Source organism: Saimiri boliviensis, chromosome 20 (assembly GCF_048565385.1).
Source record: "Saimiri boliviensis isolate mSaiBol1 chromosome 20, mSaiBol1.pri, whole genome shotgun sequence".
Lineage (NCBI taxonomy): Eukaryota > Metazoa > Chordata > Mammalia > Primates > Cebidae > Saimiri > Saimiri boliviensis.
This window is the reverse complement of record NC_133468.1, coordinates 28,225,705-28,241,616: the sequence shown is the minus strand read 5'-3', so window position 1 is coordinate 28,241,616 and position 15,912 is coordinate 28,225,705.

Genomic DNA, 15,912 nt, shown 5'->3' with positions numbered 1-15,912 from the left:
ACCAGGCAATATTCAAGCAAGGCAAGGGCTCTCCATTCACCCCCACCGGAAGTGCCCATTTCACAGGAGATTCCCTCCACCCATGCCTATATTTGCTAGTGCTTGGCTTGGGGTTGGTGAATTTTTTTTTTTTTTTTTTTTGAGATGGAGACTTGCTCTTGTTGCCTAGGGTGGAATGCAATGGTGCAATCTGCCACTGCAACCTCCACCTACCAGGTTCAAACCATTCTCCTGCCTCAACCTCCCAAGTAGCTGGGATTACAGGCTCCCGCTACCATGCCCGACTAATTTTTTTTGTACTTTTAGTAAAGACAATTTCGCCATGTTGGCCCGGCTGGTCTTGAACTCCTGACCTCAGGTGATCCTCCCGCCTCAGCATCCCAAAGTGCTAGGATTACAGAGGTGAGCCACAGCGTCCAGCAGAACTTTTCCATTTTGTCTGTAGATTATGTCAAAAGACATAAATGCAAGACTACTAATTTATACCTGAGGCCAAAAATTCACCCACCGTTCCTTATTTCATCCCGAATTATGTCCAGATATGAGGAAGCCAAGCACTTCAAAGAAGGGAAGCAGTCCAGGCATACCTGTAATCCCAGCACTTTGGGAGGCTGAGGTGGGAGGATCTTGAGTTGAGGAGTTCAAGACCAGCCTGGGCAACACAGCCAGACCCCATCTCTTATTATTTTGAGATGGAGTCTTGCTCTGTCACCCAGGCTGGAGTGCAGTGGCACAATCTGAACTCACTGCTTCTGTGTTCAAGTGATTTTCCTGCCTTAGCCTCCTGAGTAGCTGAGATTACAGACATGCACCACCACACCTGGCTACTTTTTAAAGGTGGGGTTTCACCATGTTGGCCAGGGTGGTCTCAAACTCCTGACATCAAACTCGTTTGGTGCCCTTCTCGGCCTCCCAAAGTGCTGGGATTACAGGCATGAGCTACTGCACCTGGTCTGTTGAGCAAAATTTGCAAAATGTCTTTTCTCCACAGCTTGCCCCATCAGTTCACTGCCTGGCCTGATGACACAGTGGGACAGGAACATGATCACTTAGTAATTCAGCAAATGCCAAAGCCACCTGAGCCTGGCTGGAGTGAGCAGCAGATGAAACAGGTAGGGTGCTTAGCTGCAACACCTCCGTACTCCAAAAGCTAAGCTTTGATGTCAGCAGAAGAAATTGGGCATGTTTTCATGGTTTACAAAAAGGGCAGAGATCCCTTTGTGGCTGGGTTGTGGGTGATTGTCTGGAGACAGTTCAGCAGATAGTTCATGAATCCCAGATTGTGCTGCTCTGTTGATGTTCTGGGCCATAACATCCTCTGTAAGTCACCCCCCTCCCTTTTTTTTGAGACAGGATCTTGCTGTGTTACCCAGGCTGGAGTGCAATGGCGTGATCTCAGCTCACTGTAACTCTGCCTCCTAGGTTCAGGCAATTTTCATGTCTCTACCTCCTGAGTAGCTGGAATTACAGGCGCACACCACCAGCATGGCTAATTTTTGTATTTTTAGTAGAGATGGGGTTTCACCATGTTGGCCAGGCTGGTCTCGAACTCCTGACCTCAGGCAATACAGCTCCTTGGCCTCCCAAAGTGCTGGGATTACAAATGTGAGCCAATGTGCCCGGCCAACAACCTCTATAAACCCTTCTAAGAAGCAGAAATGGGAGAAACCCTGTAACCTCCCATACCAGGAAGTAGCAATGTGATTGGTTTTTCTCTGCAGTCAAGATTGCAGCACCTCCATGGAGAAAATGAGTTCTGGCAAAAAATAACCAGACATCTGAGGAACTCAGTCATCAAAGGACAAATTGCATCACCTATGCTAACTGAAGATTCTCAAAGAAATAAGAATATATTGGTAATGTTTGGGAGACTGAGGCAGGAGGATCGCTTGAGGCCAGTAGTTAAAGACCAGCCTGGGCAATATAATGAGACTCCATCTCTACAAAAAAGTCATTTAAAAATTACCTGGGCATGGCTGCGGGCACCTGCGGTTCCCGCTACTAAGGAGGCTGAGATGGGAGGATCGCTGGAGCCCAGGAATTTGAGGCTACAGTGAGCTATGATCGTGCCACTGCACTCCAGCTTGGGCAACAGTGAGACCTGTCTCAAAACAAAACAAAACAAAAACAGACAGGCAAAGAGGCAAAGAAGCAGAAAAACAGAACCCATAATGAGTAGAAAAATCTCAAAGACCCAGAAATGGCATAGATGAGATGATGGAATTATTGATCAGGATGTTCAAACAGCTATTGTGAATATTCCCCATATGTTCAAGAAGAATGGAGAATGAACGAAAGTGAGGGACCCGAAACGACTGTGTTTCATGCTGAGGGTGGCAGAGGCTGGCGTGGATGCTGGATGAGGCTAGATGAGGCTCAAGTTGGGGGCCTGGACTGCTGCACTGGGGCTGGACTGGGGATCACTGAAGAGTGCCAGGCCCGCGTGGGACTCCAGGCCCTTGCTCAAGGGCGTGGTCTTCTGCATTGGGGGCGTGGCTGGTGAGTGGAGACTGCTGGGACTCTGGGGGCGTGGCTGATAATGGGTGTGACTATATCCTAGGGGCGTGGCAATTGCTTAGGGGTTGGGTGAGGCGTTAACAATGGGTGGGCGTGGCTCGGACTCGAGGGGAGTGGCTAGTTCGCAGGGGCGTGGCTTGGGCTCGCGAAGGCGTCCGAGATCCAGGGCAGCTCCGGGGCAGAACTGTCCGGATCTAACAGTCCTTGTGGAGTCGGAGACCGGTGGCCGGTTTGTGGGCTGACTCAGGGCTCCTAAGGAGACACAGGCGGGCCGTGAGGGCAGGTGAAGGGGGCTAGACGTGCGATCCTGGTAAGCAGAAGTGGGAGGGCAGAGAGGAAAGGGCAGAGCGGGGACCGGGCCTCTGACGCTCGCCTGGTTCCCCCCAGCCGCCGGACCCACAGGCCATGCGGCCCCCGCTGTTGCTGCTGCTGCTGCTGCTGCTGCTGCTCCCTGCCGCCCCGGTCCCCATCGCCAAGGCCGCTCCCCTCCTGGATGCGAACACCCAGGAAGGCTTTCAGAACCTGCTCCAAGGTTTCAACTGCCCCATGCTGGGGGGTAGGGGCGGGGAAGGGGACTGGGGGCAGGGACAGACAAGAAGAGAAGAAATTAGGGACCCAGAGAAAGGAGGAGACGGAGACAGAAAGACAAGGCACTACAGACCCAGCACAGGGACCTGGATAAGGACAGGGGACCAAACGAGGGTGGGAGGGTGAGTGCTTGGGCCCCGAGGGTCAGAGGGGTGGGCCTGCTGGGTCCCTTGGCTTCGAGGCCGGCCACACGCTTGGACCCCCAGGGCACTGCTGCGGGACAGGGATGGCGTCTCCTCTGCCTCCTCTGGATGTCCCCCCAGGCACGGACACAGCACAGAGGACCAGGGGACCACCTGCCTAGAGAGCGCCACCCTTTCAAGCCAGCACCAGGAAGCCCCCCTTTGTCCCCTTCCCCAGGAGTCCAGGCTGGCGGAGACAGAGAGCTGCGGGCAGTCTCATACCTGGCCCCTGGCTCTGCCTGTAGTAATGGAGCTGTGATGGCCGTTCGACCCCCAAGCCAGGGAGGAAGACCTGCGGCTCCGTGAGAGGCGTCCAGGGCTGCAGGCCAAGGCGACAGGCTCCAGGGGACATGGGGCTTCCCCTGTTCATTCCCAAGGAGGGTGGGCATCAATGCATTGGCAGGGTCCCCACCTCCAGCGCCATTTATTAGAAATAATAAAGTTCTTTCTTAGCTAGTGGTGCTGTTTCCTTTTGGGATGGGCCTGTGCCTGGTAGATCAGGCTGTCCTGAGTTCCTCCCAGCTCCAGGCCTGGCCCTGTCGCCAGGAGGCACCTGCACTGGTTGAGCTTTCTGGGCCCAGTGTTCCTATTCAGGCACTGTCACTGTCTTCTGACAAAGCAGCTGTGTCCCCCAGTCCCTGATACTGATGTCCCCAGACCCCTCTGTGCACTCAGTCCGCCCATGTCACCTGAAGCTGCATATGTGTACTCAGTCAATTTCACCTGCAGTTCTATTTCTCCACCGGGTCCCTGGCTGTCACCTGCAGCTCCAGCTGTGCACCTAGTCTGTCACCTGCAGTGGGTCTGTCCTCGGTCCCTGACTGTCACCTGCAGCTCTGCCTGTGCATCTGGTCTGTGATTGTCACCTGCAGCTCTGTCCATGCACCTGGTCCCTGACCTGTCATCTGCAGCCAGTCTGTGCAACTGGTACTTCAGTGTGACCTGCAGCCCTGTCTGAACACTCAGCCCCTGACTCTGTCATCTGTAGATGCTTCAGCCTGTGGGTGTCCCATTTGCTGGTCCCCAACCTTCCCAATGATGGGGCACTGGGCTCTTACCCAAGGCCACTGGCGATCTCGGAGGAGCGTGCTGGCTTGGGTTCAGCAAGCATGTCTAGTCCTGCTCCCCCACCCAGCATTGCCTGCCACACAGCCTCCTGGCCCAGCCTCAGTAACAGCACATAATGGAGCTGCCCTTGTTACTTTCTGTCTCAATGACTTCAAAAATACCAGCCCTGGTAGTTTCATAAAATGTTAAACCCACACCTATATGACCCAGCCACTCCATGACCTAGCTGCTTACCCAAGAGGCATGAAAGCACATGGTTCACAAACATTTGTCCACAAATGCTCATGGCAGGTTGATTTATAATTGCTGAGTTTCAGAAACAATCAAAATATCAACAGGTGAGTGCACAAACTCCGTGATGTAGCCTTACCAGGGAACGTTAATCAGCAACATAAAGGAAAGAATTGGCCGGGCGCGGTAGTTCACACCTGTAATCCCAGTGTTTTGAGAGGCTGAGGCAGGCAGATTATGAGGTCAGGAGTTCAAGACCAGCCTGGCCAGTATGGTGAAACCCTGTCTGTACTAAAAATACAAAAAGTAGCCAGCCATGGTGACACATGCCTGTAGTCCTAGCTACTTGGGAGGCGGAGGCAGAAGATTTGCTTGAACTAGGGAGGTGGAGGTTGCAGTGAGCTGAGATCGTGCAACTGCACTCCAGTCTGGGTGACAGAGCGAGGCTCTGCCTCAAAAAAAAAAAAAAAAAAAAAGGAAAAAAGGAAAGAAATACACCTGCAGCATGAATGGGTCTCAAACATCCTGAGGGGGGGGAAAAAGCCAGTGAAAAAGACTGCATATAATTATATCTTTGATGAATTCCTAGAAAATGCAAAATCTCAGGCCAGGCGCAATGGTTCACACCTGTAATCCCAGCACTTTGGAAGGCTGAGGTGGGTGGATTGAGATCAGGGATTCAAGAACAGCCTGAACAACATGGTGAAACCCCGTCTCTACTAAAAGTACAAAAAAATTAGCCAGGCATTGTTGTGCATGCCTGTAATCCCAGCTACTCAGGAGGCTGAGGTAGGAAAATCGCTTGAAGCCGGGAGGCGGAGGTTGCAATGAGCCAAGATCCAGACTGGGCAACAGAGCGAGACTCCGGGAGAAATGCCAGATATAGGTGAAGGGGAGGAAGGCAGCAAATCACGCTGCCAGGTGTGTACCTATGCTACAATCTTGCATGTTCTTCACATGTAACCCAAAACCTAAAATGCAATAAAAAAATTTTTTAAAAATCAAAAATTATAATAATTAATTAATGAGTTACGGTGGTGTGCTCCTGTAATTCCCGCTCAAGGGCCCACAGTGGGAGGACCACTTGAGCCCAGGAGACTGAGGCTGCAGTGAGCCGTGATTGCACCGCTGTGCTCCAGCCTGGGCAATAGAGTGAGACCCTGTCTCAAAAAAACTCAAATCTACACTTACAGCAGATCCGAGGTTGCCTGGGGATCGGGGTGGGCGAGAAACCTCTAGGGTAATAGGGTTTGGCTGTGTCTCCACCCAAATCTCATCTCGAATTATAATCCCCACGTGTCAGGGGAGGGACCGGGTGGGAGGTGATTGAATAATGGGGGTGGCTTCCCATATGCTATTCTCGTGATAGGGAGTTCTCACGAGATCTGATGGTTTTATAAGTGGTGGTTCCTCCTGCCCACTCTTGGGAAGCAGGGATATGCTTCTCCTTCTGCTGTGATTGTGTTTCCTGTGGCCTCAGCTATGCAGAACCGTGAGTCAATTAAGCCTCCTTCCTTTACAAATTACCCAGTCTTGGGAATTTCTTTATAGCGACATGAAAACAGACTAATACTGGGGCAATGGATTTGCCCATCTTCCTTGTGGTGACAGTTTCACAGGTGTATGTATCTATGTCAAAACGCATAGAAACCACACACTCAAACGGATACAGTTGACTGTGTATCCATCAGACCTCAGTAAACTAACAATGGCAGCTCTGTGCTCAGAGCCCTGCCCAGCAGGAACCCTGCAGGATTTTCGGGTCCTCGTCTGTTCCTCCCAGTCCTGTCGGTCTCTGTGAGAAGCTGGGCCAGGTTCCCTCTGCACCATGGAGAAGGGTGAGTGGGTGGAGGCAACCCCCATCATCACCCATGCTGCCATCACACCTGGAGGACGCTCCCCTGCGCCCCCAGAGCCACGATGCTGAGAGTGGTGTAGGCTTTACTCCGACTGTGGCTGAGCCTCACCCTGCAGGTGTGGCCTGGCCTCCTGTCTGGCTATTGTCCCACAGCCCAGTCCCTGAGGAGGGATGCAATTTAGGGGACCCCGCCTTGAAGTCTGGCATCTTCTGGTGTCATGTTTGCTTTGTATGGTTGCTAACCTGCATTCCATTCTTAGGCCTGATAGGAGTTGTTTGAGACCCAGTTGTATCCCATCATCTTTGGCCAGGTAAAACTTCCCCTCCCAAGTGGCTGATCGTGATGCAGCCCACCTGTTCCTTATCCCACTGACTCCCAACCCACCCGCAGCTGCTGACCATGCTGAAACCTAAGGGCCAACATCTGTATCATGGAAATAAGTTTCCTTCACATGAGCTAATAGGCTTCCTTTCCTTTTCTTCCTTTCTTTCCCCCCTCCTCCCCCCGCCTCCCACTTTCTTCCCTCCTTCCCCCTTCCCCCCCTTCCCCCCTTCCCCCCTTCCCCCCTTCCCCCCTTCCCCCCTCCTTCCCCCCTCCTTCCCCCCTCCTTCCCCCCTCCTTCCCCCCTCCTTCCCCCCTCCTTCCCCCCTCCTTCCCCCCTCCTTCCCCCCTCCTTCCCCCCTCCTTCCCCCTCCTTCCCCCTCCCTCCCCCTTCCCCCCTCTCTCCACTTCTCCCCCAGGCTGGAGTGCAGTGGCACAATCTTGGCTCACTTCAACTCCAATTTCCAAGTTCGAAGAATTCTCCTGCCTCAGCCTCCCGAGCAGCTGGGAGTACAGGTGCCCTCTACCACCCCCAGCTAATTTTTTATTTTAAGTAGAGACGAGGTTTCACCACGTTGGCCAGGCTGGTCTTGGGCTCCTGACCTCAAGTGATCCACCCGCCTCAGCCTCCCAAAGTGTTCTTTTCTTTTTTCCTTCTCCTCCTCTTCCCCTTTCCTTTTTTCTCTCAACAGAGTCTTACTCTGTCACCCAGACTGGAGTGCGTGGTACAGTCATGGGTCAATGCAGCCTTAAACTCCTGGATTCAAGCAATCCTCTTGCATCAGCCCCCCAAGTGGCCTGTGCCACCACCCTTGGCTAATCTTTAAAAAAATTGTAGCCGGGCGCGGTGGCTCAAGCCTGTAATCCCAGCACTTTGGGAGGCCGAGGCGGGTGGATCACGAGGTCAAGAGATCGAGACCATCCTGGTCAACATGGTGAAACCCTGTCTCTACTAAAAACACAAAAAATTAGCTGGGCATGGTGGCACCTGCCTGTAATCCCAGCTACTCAGGAGGCTGAGGCAGGAGAATTGCCTGAACCCAGGAGGTGGAGGTTGCAGTGAACCAAGATTGTGCCATTGCACTCCAGCCTGGGTAACAAGAGCGAAACTCTGTCTTTAAAAAAAAAAAAAAAAAAAAAAAAAAAAAAAAAAAATTGGTTTTTTTTTAGAGGCAGGGGTCTTGTATGTTACCCAGGCTGTCTCAAACTCCTGACCTCAAGTGATCTGCCCATGTTGGCCTCCTAAAGTGCTGGGATTGAAGGCATGAGCCACCACACTTGGCCCTATTTTCCATTTTATCTGAAACATCCTGACCAATAATTTCCAGAAACAGCATTTGACTTTTGTAGCCACAAACCCAAGATGGGCTCTTTTCCACATACAAGCATGTGTGGATGAAACTGACTGCTTTTCCATAAACCTTCTTACAAGCTCCTGACAGCAGGAACCAGCCATGTTTCCTGCTGTGTCACACGGCGCTTAGCAGGGAGCTTGGCAGAGGTTCACTTCTCAAAGGCTTTTTCTCCTACCAAGGACAAGCATGCAGGTGGCTGTGGCTGTCACACACTGTGTGGAGAGGCGACTCCCGGACGCTCCAGCCCCCATTTCCACTTCAACATTGCCTCCAATGGTGATTGTGTGGCACTCCATAAAATGCTAGAGTCTTACTGTTCAAAGGCTGAAAAGCAAAATTTACACCCATGGATAGATGGGTGAGTTGGCAGTGATTGAAAATAGGCCGGGCATGGTGGCTCACACCTGTAATCCCAGCACTTTGGGAGGCCGAAGCAGGAGGATCTCCTGAGGTCAGGAGTTAAAGACCAGCCTGACCAACATGATGAAACACCATCTCTACTAAAAATACGAAAATTAGCCGGGTGTGGTGGTACACGCCTATAATCCCAGCTCCTGGGGAGGCTGAGACAGAGGCAAAGGTTGCACTGAGACATGATCATGTCACTGCACTCCAGCCTGGGTGCCAGAGTGAGACTTCTTCTCAAAATAAAAAATAAAAATAAAAAGGGATGAGCATGGTGTTTTACACCTGTAATCTCAGCACTTTGGGAGGCTGAGGCGGGATGATCAGTTAACTCCAGACGTTTGAGACCAGCCTGGGCAACAAAGCAAGACCCCATCTTTATAAAAAATAATAAGGCTGGGTGCAGTGGCTCATGCCTGTAATCCCAGCATTTTGGGAGGCCAAGGCAGGCAGATCACTGGAGGTCAGGAGTTCAAGACCAGCTTGGGCAACAGAGCAAAACCCCCTCTCTACTAAAAATAGAAAAATTAGCCAGGCATGGTGGCACACACCTGTAGTTCCAGCTACTCAGGAGGCTGAGGCAGAAGAATCACTTGAACCAGGAAGGTAGAAGTTGCAGTGAGCCGAGATTGTGCCACTGCACTCCAGCCTGGGCAACAGAACGAGACTCCATCTCAAAAATAATACTAAGCTGGATATGGTGGCATGCACCTATAGTCCCAACTACTCAGGAGGCTGAGGTGGGAGGATTGCTTGAGCCCAGGAGTTGGAGGCTGCAGTGAGTTATGATTATGCCACTGTGCTCCAGCCTGGATAACAGAGTGAGACTCTCTTTAAAAAAAATCAGAGGGCTCTGGCGGAGGTCTGAGAGAGAGCAGAACTGTGCAGATGGCGGGGCTGGGATCCACGGGTAGGCATGGCTGGGACAATCAGCTGAGCTCAGGTGGGTGGGTATGTCTTGTGGAGGAGCAGCCTGCACTGGTCTGGGTGAATGTGCCAGTGCAGGCATCAGGAGCAAGGAGGTTCCTGAAAGGTACAAGGAGAGGCTGCAGGAGGTGTGACAGCCACCCTGTCCCTTGGCTTCAAGCAACAGTGTGGCTCAGGTAGCACTTTTGATGCCTCAGTGACCCCTGATAGAACCACCCAATTACATGGCAGCTACTTCTACCAGCAGGTGAATGTGAATGCCCATCAGGTATCAGCAGGACCTGGCACTGGGACCCTCCTCTGCATCCCCGGTGTGTGCCTAAACCCCCATATAGACGAGCAGGGCCAGCTGCTGTTCCAGCCTTTGTGCTAGAGCTTGACTCACACTGTTCTGCCTGGAAAGCCAGCACCTGTTCTCACCTTCTTCCATTAGGAAGGGAAACAGTGAGACATCATTACAGAGCCTGTAAGATGTTATCAACATTGGAAGTCAATTTATTTTTAAAAATTGGTTTTTAATTTTTTTGAGATGGAGTCTAGCTCTGTCACCCAGGCTGGAGTGCAGTGGCATGATCTTGGCTCACTGCAACTGCCACCACCTTGGTTCAAGCAGTTCTTGCATCTCAGCCTCCTGAGTAGCTGGGACTACAGGTGTGTACCACCATGCCTGGCTAATTTTCATATTTTTAGTAGAGACAGGGTTTCACCATGTTGGCCAGGCTGGTCTCGAACTCCTGACCTCAGGTGATTCGCCTGCCTCAACCTCTCAAAGTGCTGAGGTTATAGGTGTGAGCCACCATGACCGGCCCTGCCAATGTATTTAAATATTTGGGTACAACAGGCAACTTTCTAGAAAATTACTGTAACTGACACAAGAAATTGAATCTGCAACTTAAAATCCCACCATGATCACCCAGTGTGGTGGCACATGCCCTTAATCCTAGCACTTTGGGAGGCCAAGGCAGGAAGAACTCTTAAGGCCAGGAGTTTGAGACCACCCTAGGCAACATAATTAGACCCCTATCTTTAAAAAAAAAAAAATTCTAAATTAGTTGGCCAGAGTGGTGCATGCCTGTAGTCCCAGCTGTTCAGGAAGTGAGGAGAAATAATTGGTTGAACACAGGAGGTTGAGGTTGCAGTGAGCTGTGATTGTACCGCTGCACTCCAGCCTGGGTGACAGAGTGAGACCCTGTCTGGGTTTTGTTTTGTTTTGTTTTGTTTTTGAGATGGAGTCTTGTTCTGTCACCAGGCTGGAGTGCGATCTTGGCTCACTGCAACCTCCGCCTCCCGGGTTCAAGCGATTCTCCTGCCTCAGCCCCCCGTAACTGAGTCTACAGGCGCGCACCACCACCCCTGGCTAATTTTTTGTATTTTTTAGTACAGACAGGGTTTCACAGTGTTGGCCAGGATGATCTCAATCTCCTGACCTTGTGATCCTCCTGCCTTGGCCTCCCAAAGTGCTGGGATTACAGGCATAAGCCACCACACCCGACCCACCCTGTCTCTTAAAAAAAAAAAAAAAAAAAACTTTGGAAAATGGCCTTCCGAGGACCTGGCTCTTGCCTTGAATGAACGGGGGGAACTCTCCACCGTCACACGCACAGAATGGCAGGTTACCTCTCCCCACGGGCATTTCTGCTGGGACTCTCTCTGGGGTTACATGAAAGACATGGAGCTCTTCAACTCCCTTCAGGACCTCCCTCCCCACAGCCTGAGTCCACTGGACCACACAAGTAATGACTTTTAGGCTGTTGGTATTTCTTTGGTAAAGTGGGGTTTTTTTTTTTTTAATTTTTTAATTTTTTGAGATGGTCTTGCTCTGTTGCTCAGGCTGGAATGCAGTGACGCAATCGTAGCTCACTGCACCTCCACCCCCTGGACAGGGGTGGTGGTGCGCACCTGTAGTCTCAGCTATGGGAGGCTGAGGCAGGAGAATCGCTTGAACCCGGGAGGCGGAGGTTGCAGTGAGCCAAGATCGCACTCCAGCCTGGTGACAGAACAAGACTCCATCTCAAAAACAAAACAAAACAAAAGCCATCCTCCTGCCTCAACCTCCCAGGTAGCTAAGACTACAGGCACACACCACCATGCTGGCTAATTTGTGTTTTGTACAGACAAGGTCTTGCTCTATTGCTCAGGCTGGTCTCAAACTCCTGGGCTCAAGTGATTTTTCCACCTTGGCCTCCCAAAGTGCTAGGATTATAGGCATGAGCCACAGTCCTGGGCCTCTTTGCTTTAAAAAAAAAAAAAAAAAGTGTTACTATTTGCTGTACCCCAGTTTCCGTTTACGATGTTTGGGGTACATTATGCCCAGTCATCTGAGAAGGAAGTATCAGGGACTCAATTATTTCCAAAAACTGGGTTTCCACATTTTGCCATTGAGAAGTAAATCAGGATTTGGGTCGGGTACGGTGGCTCATGCCTGTAATCCCAGAACTTTGGGAGGCCAAAGCAGGCACATCACTTGAGGCCAAGAGTTCGAGACCAGCATGGCCAAGAAGGCAAAACCCCATCTCTACTAAAAATACAAAAAAAAAAAAAAAAGAAAGAAACAAAAATTAGCCGGGTGCGGTGGAGGGTGCCTGTAATCCCAGCAACTCGAGAGACTGAGGAAGGAGAATGGCTTGAACTTGGGAGGCTGAGGTTGCAGTGAGCAGGTCTTGCACATCGGCACTTCAGCTGGCCTGGGCAAAAGAAAGAAATTGGGATTTAGAAATTCCTTAAGTCTGGGGCTCACATCTCCTGCTAGTGGGGGGAATTTTCATGCCTTCCAGGTAGCAGGGGATATTTCCAGTCCTTAGCCCTCTGCTCACCTGGGCTTGCCATGCTGGTGAATGTTTCCAAGGTGCCGAGTGAGCCAAGCACACCTTGTCCCCTTCCTAGCTGGTCCCTCTGAGACAGTCTTGTCCACAGGTCCTTCTGCTTTTCCTAACAGAAGACTTGTGGTTTTCTAAGTTCATCTGTGACTGGCATGTGCAAAGTGCTGAGAAACCCACATGCCTCCCCCCCACCCAAGTTTCTCTACTTTCTCCAATTCAGTGTCATTCATAATAAAACAGATTTTGACTTCTATGCACCACACTGGTGTTTATGTCTTGGGGGATTACAAAGTTAGGAAAGGAAGAGGGGTTGATATCACCCCCCAAAGTAGCATGGTTACGTGTGATCACAATGAGTCCGGCATGGTTACGTGTGATCACGATGAGTCCGGCATGGTTACGTGTGATCACGATGAGTCCGGCATGTTACGTGAGCTTGCAGTCTTGCAGTGCATCTGTTATGTGCACTTGCCTCTGTCCAGCGTGGTTATCTGTAATTGCAGTGCGTCTGGCATGGTTATGTGTGCTTGACAGCATTCAGCATGGTTATTTGCGCTTGAAATGCACCTGTTATCTGCACTTGAAATGAGTCTGGCATTGTTATGTGCCCTTGCAGTGCCTCCAGCATGATTATCTATGCTTGCAATGTGTCCGACGAGGTTATGTGTGATTTCAATGCATCTGGCATGGTTATCTGCGCCTGTAATGTGTGTCTGGCATGGTTATGTTTGCTTGCACTTGTGAGGATGTGGACCAGCTGCACCGCCTTTGCTTATGTCTCCATCCCACTTCTTCACAATCATTACGCCAAAGCTGCAACCATCCCCAGAATCTGAAGGATGTGACATTGAAGCTTCCCCTGAAATCTACTGAGGAGCTTGTAAGAAACTGATTGGGCACACAGGTGGTCCCCACTGTATCTCATCTCTACCCACAATGAGTTTTTTTTTTTTTTTTTTTTTTTTTTTGAGATGGAGTTTCGCTCTTGTTACCCAGGCTGGAGTGCAATGGCGCGATCTCGGCTCACCGCAACCTCCGCCTCCTGGGTTCAGGCAATTCTCCTGCCTCAGCCTCCTGAGTAGCTGGGATTACAGGCACGCGCCACCATGCCCAGCTAATTTTTTGTGTTTTTAGTAGAGACGGAGTTTCACCATGTTGACCAGGATGGTCTCAATCTCTTGATCTCGTGATCCACCCGCCTCAGCCTCCCAAAGTGCTGGGATTACAGGCTTGAGCCACCGTGCCTGGCCACTTTTTTTTTTTTTTTTTTTTTTTTTTTTTTTTTTTTTTTTTTTTTTAGGCAAAGTCTCACTCTGTCGCCCAGACTGGTCTTGAACTCCTGGGCTGAAGCAATTATCCTGTAGTGGAGACTACTGGCACACACCACCACACCAAGCTAATTTTTTAATGTTTTGTTTTATTTTGTAGAGATGGGATCTTGCTATATTGCTCAGGCTGGTCTCAAGCTCCTGGGCTCAAGCGATCCTCCTGCCTTGACTGGGATTACAGGCATGAGTTGCTGCATCCAGACCGCTACCCGCCCCCCCCCCAACTTTTTGGCTTAATCCCACCAAGATAAAGGGAACATGAATACAGTTTAATGTAGAAGACAGATGCCCACAAAGTGTCAGGAGAAACATTACTAATGGCAAAGCTTGGCAGAGCAAAACTGAGTCCACCTCCTTCAGAGACAAACACACCTTGGGACGGGAGTCAAGGAGGAAAAGACTCTGGGATTGGAGGAAACATGTACCCCAGAGGGTGGAGACATGGAGTGGCTGCAAACCGGACCCATTCAAAGTTGGAGTAAAGGCTGGACACAGTGGCTCATGCCTGTAATCCCAGCACTTGGGGAAGCCAAGGCGGGAGACTCTCTTGAGCCCAGGAGTTTGAGACCAGCCTGGGCCACAAAGTGAGACCCCCACCTCTACAAAAAATAGGAAAATTAGCCGGGTGTGGTGGTGCGAACCTGTATTCTAGCTACTCGGGAGGCTGGGGTAGGAGAATTACTTGAGCCCACGAGCTGGAGGTTGCAGTGAGTTATGATGGCACCATTGGACCTCAGCCTGGGGAACAGAGCCAGATCCTATGTTTGCTTGTTTTTAAAGTCCAAATGGGCTGGGTGTGGTGGCTCACGCCTGTAATCCCAACACTTTGGGAGGCTGAGGCAGGCGGATCACATGAGGCCAGGAGTTTGAGACCAGCCTGAACAAGATGGTGAAACCCCCTCTTTACTAAAAATACAAAAACTAGTCGGGCATAGTGGCGTGCCTCTCCAATCCCAGCTACTCATTAGTCTGAGGCAGGAGAAACGATCAAACCCAGGAGGCGGACATTGCAGGGAGCCAAGGTTGTGCCACTGCACTCAGGCTTGGGCGAAAGAGCCAGACTCTGTCTCAAAAGAGAGGGAAAAAAGGTCCAAATGAAGAGCGTAAGACGTGAGACCCCTCTCTACACTGTGGACTGAGTGGTCACTCACCCCAGCCTACAAGAGGGAAAGGAAAGGTCTGAACTTTGAGGTACTGAAAATGGTTCCTCTCTAGAAAGCTGCGCCCTGGCCAGCGACACCGTGGCTCTGTCTCCTGGAGCTGGGAGCATCCTCACTAACACCTCAGGGAAAGAGGACAGTATTCCCAGGTGCACATCCAAACCCACCCAAAGGAAAAGCCCTAAAGGTGAGGGTCCTGCTTCTGTCCCCAGGACAAGTGTGAGGCAGCCCTGCCTCCTGGTGGCCGCACTCAGAACTGTATCACCAACACCTGCTGGTTCCTCCCAGAAATACCCCCTGGGCTGCCTTAGGACCTGGGGACACTGCAGGCAATGTAAGTGCTCTTGGGGGTTGCAATATAATACGGAACATGGGCAAACATCTTATTAAAATAATTGGCCAGGCGTGGTGGCTCATGCCGGTAATCCCAGCACTTTGAGAGGCCGAGGCAGGCGGATCTCCTGAAGTCAGGGGTTTGAGACCAGCCTGGCCAACAAGGTAAAACCTTTTTCTAGTAAAAGTACAAAAATTAGCCTGGCATGGGGACCTGTAGTCCCTGCTACCTGGGAGGCTGAGGCAGGAGAATTGGTCGAATCTGAGAGGCAGAGGTTGCAGTGAGCCAAAATTGCACCGCCGCACTCCAGACTGAGCAACAGAGGCAGACCCTCTCAAGAAAAAAAAATTATTCTTGTGAAATGAACAAGGGGTGAAAGTATTTACAGAGGGACCAGAGACAGGGTCTCGTCTATGAGAGATTTGGGATAAGATTTTGAAGATGGTCTCTGGGTTCCAGGGCTGAGTTCTCTCTGGCGCTCCTCTGGGTGGTGGAGGGAGCCCTAGGGCTTCTCACTCAGGTTCTGAGCTCTGGTGGTGGGCTCAGGCTCTCCCAGGGATGTCGGTGTCTCTGGGGTGGCCGCTGCCTCATGGCTTGGGTTCTGCTTCTCCTCTGGACTCAGGTGGTGGCTTATGCCACCAAAGTGTTAATCCAGCACTTTGGAAGGCCGAGGCAGGCAGATCTCCTGAGGTCAAGGGTTCGAGACCAGCCTGGCCAACAGGGTAAAACCTTTTTCTAGTAAAAGTACAAAAATTAGCTTGGCATGGGGACCTGTATTCCCAGCTACCTGAGGTCAAAATTTTGAGACCAGCCTGGCC